Genomic DNA, 3,184 nt, shown 5'->3' on the forward strand with positions numbered 1-3,184 from the left:
ATATTATTAGTTAATTGAATTTTTCTTAATGGAACACTTTTTATTTATCCAACCGATTCATTTAAATTTGATTTAACAATTTCTTGTCATGTACTCTTCTTTTTTTTTGTTTCGCTATAGACCGGTTCAGTATTTTAGTATTAATACTTTTTTGGTAAAAATAAACTTTTTTCATATAGAGGTTTTTTTTTAATTCTCGAGATATATATATGTCTTCTTTTATAAATTAAGTGTATATTAAGGTTAATTTAGGGCTTGTTTCATTTAACATATTAATTTATAAAGACATAAATATCTATTGTTTTAGTTTATCAAATTTGTAATTAACCGTTATTTCTGGTGATAGCGACAGTAAATGTTTGAAATCACGATAAGTGTTAATTTAATTCATGCCGTCACTTCATTATATTGGATTTATAATCATTGTACATTGTCATTAAATGAAATTACAGCTTAATAATACCTACTAATTATTAATTGACATATAGTATTGTTTTCGTTCTGCATTTATTAATGATTATATATCTCTATATATGTGTATGAAATATATACCTAAGTTTCTCTTTTATGTCTTCCTCTCTAATACATAAATGATTATTATGTCTTACATTAAGAGGTCACGTTATAAATCTATAATCTATCATTACATACGAGGTTGCGAAATTATTTGATTTATTTTTCGTTTTGATTAATTATATTAATCGGTATATGAATTTAATATAATTATTGTTAGTAGTTAAAAAAAATCTGGAGAAATATTGCTTGACTTTCCCAGCTACACTGGTCAAGTATAACTTTTATGAAAGTAATGACAAAAATTGCTTTTTATTATAGGTACTAAGGCTACTTTAAAGGTGCTACAGCTACTTTACTTTTTTAAAAGATGAATAGTTCATTTAATAGATGAGTAATTCAGTAGTTCATTTAAAAGATGAAGAAATATACAAAAAAAAAATTAATAGTACAAATTAAAAGAGTTTGAACCAAAGAGGAAATTAATATTTATTAGAGTGAGGAATAAATTTTAAGAAAAATTTTTTCAAAAGATATTCATATCGTTAAGAAACGATTTCGTAAAGTTTCTAAAAACGTTCCTACATTTTAGATCCGGGATTTATAATTTTAAAAAAATGTAGAAATTTTTTGATAGATCTTTATATGAAGTATAAACTTTCAAAAAATATTTAAACCGAAGGGATGTAGAGCAAAATAACAAAAAAACATAATTTCAATTTTAAAACATGGAAGTAGATTTTTTAAAATAATTTTCTGGATTATTTAAATATGCATTGTAGGTAACAATTTTTTTTGCTTTAGTAAAGTATTTTCTAAAATATCTTTAAAGAAAATCGAAATTGGTTTTATCACTATACCCTCAATGAAATTGACCCCTTAATACCCCTTAATGAAATTTAAAAAAAAATTAATATGCTCAAAATATATAGAAATATGTGAGTCAATTTTGAAGAAGATTGTTTTGTTCAATCGTGAAATTACAAGCCAAAAGCAGTCCGACACGTACAAGCTTACGTAAGTACATAAATTAATATATCTTTTTTGAAATAAATAAAATAATTTCAGTTAAAAGAATCTTATAATTTAAATTTTGTTAAGGATATAATTTTATATTTTAATGTGTACTCAGTTAAGTATTTGTATTAAAATTCCTATATTGTAATCATTATTTAGATTAAAATATTCACTAATTTCATGTTAAAAATAAGTTGTATTGTGGAATATATGAGTTCACTTTAATAGTACTACAATTTCAGAATATTTTAGAGACAGTATCTTACAGAAAAATATCTTATTGATACTTAAGATTAGCGTTGATTGTTGAGATTAGAACTTTGTAACAGCGAGCCTAGAATGATTTTAAAATATCATTTGACGTTTTAAAGTGGTTTGGAAAATTATAGATCAATAATGTTGGTCAAAAAATGACAAGGCGATGAACCATAGATAAAGGCACCTTAGTTTGAGAATTTGGTTTAAAAAGGACTGTACAAATTTGGTTTAACATACTGTAAATCCGGAAGTAAAACATATAATAAATACCAGATGGTTCAAAAAGGACATCACAAATTTAAAAGCATCGGTAGTTGCAGCGTTAATTCGAATTCATAACTCAACAAGATCTGTATTTAAAGATGGTATCTAATCCTGACCTTTAATGAAGCCCCACAAGAAAAAATCTAGCGGGGTCAAATCTGGGGAGTGAGGTAGCAATCATACCTTCACGACTGATCCACCGACCTGAGAATTGAGTATTTAGAAAATCTCGGACTTCTAAGCGGTAATGATAGTCCCTCGTCTTGCTGATAGTAACTATTTCCATCTTTTTCATCATCGTCTAACTGAAAAATTAGAAAATTTTGAAGCTTGCCCAGACAAATGATATCATTTGCTGGAAGAAAGGACTTATGGAAGAAAAACTACCCGTACAGTCTTTGTTTGCTTAGGCCACTAAAAACATTGACCTTAGAGCTATCACGAATGTGTTGCATTGTTTCATGAGGGTTTTCTTTACCCCTATATTCGTCAGTTGTGGGTGTTCACCTTGCCAGTGATGTGAATTTTAATTCAATACTAAGAATTTCATTGTCTAAAACCGTATCGCCGTCTGCAATTATATCCATAAATTCCATACAAAACTGCAACCTAGCATCTATGTCGTCATCTGTAACGTGTAGAACCATGGTTAGATTGTATAGTTTCAAGTACAATCGTTTAAGACTCATCATTTGCCTCTTTCCACGGAAATCTTTAGTAAAAGGCGAAAGATTTATGCGTAATGAAAAGAGACCAGAGTATTTTTTAGCGTTGAGAGATAATTTAGTTGAGAGAGTTATTTTTAGCGTTGAAAGATAAGGATATTCCTAGATACCTAAGAAGAATTATCCAGAATTACCTGCAGGATAGGTTTGTTGTTTGTCACCAGGGTAGATCCTGCTTCCGCTTCAAAGTGATGTGTGGAGTGCCTCAAGGCTCTGTCTTGGGCCACTCCTTTGGAATCTGGTCTATGACGGAATTCTCGGGCTGAGTTATCCTCTGGGTGTTTTCCCAGTGGCTTTTGCTGACGACCTGGCCTTGGTTGTTACTGGAAAAACCGAAGTAGAGGTATCGGAGAAGGAAAACGCAGCGATACGAATGGCAGAAGTCTGGATGTCTACTAAAGGCTTAA

At 29.3% G+C, this 3,184-nt stretch overlaps 1 non-coding gene across 1 annotated transcript; it reads right to left on the reverse strand.

Annotated features, from left to right (window-relative positions):
• Nucleotides 1-2,694: 2,694 nt before the first annotated feature.
• LOC142329622 (U5 spliceosomal RNA) lies at nt 2,695-2,814 on the reverse strand. Its single transcript, XR_012757537.1, has one exon. It is a non-coding gene; the product is annotated as a U5 spliceosomal RNA (small nuclear RNA).
• Between the last annotated feature and the right edge of the window lie 370 nt (nt 2,815-3,184).

Source organism: Lycorma delicatula, chromosome 8, assembly GCF_047948215.1.
Source record: "Lycorma delicatula isolate Av1 chromosome 8, ASM4794821v1, whole genome shotgun sequence".
NCBI classification, from domain to species: domain Eukaryota; kingdom Metazoa; phylum Arthropoda; class Insecta; order Hemiptera; family Fulgoridae; genus Lycorma; species Lycorma delicatula.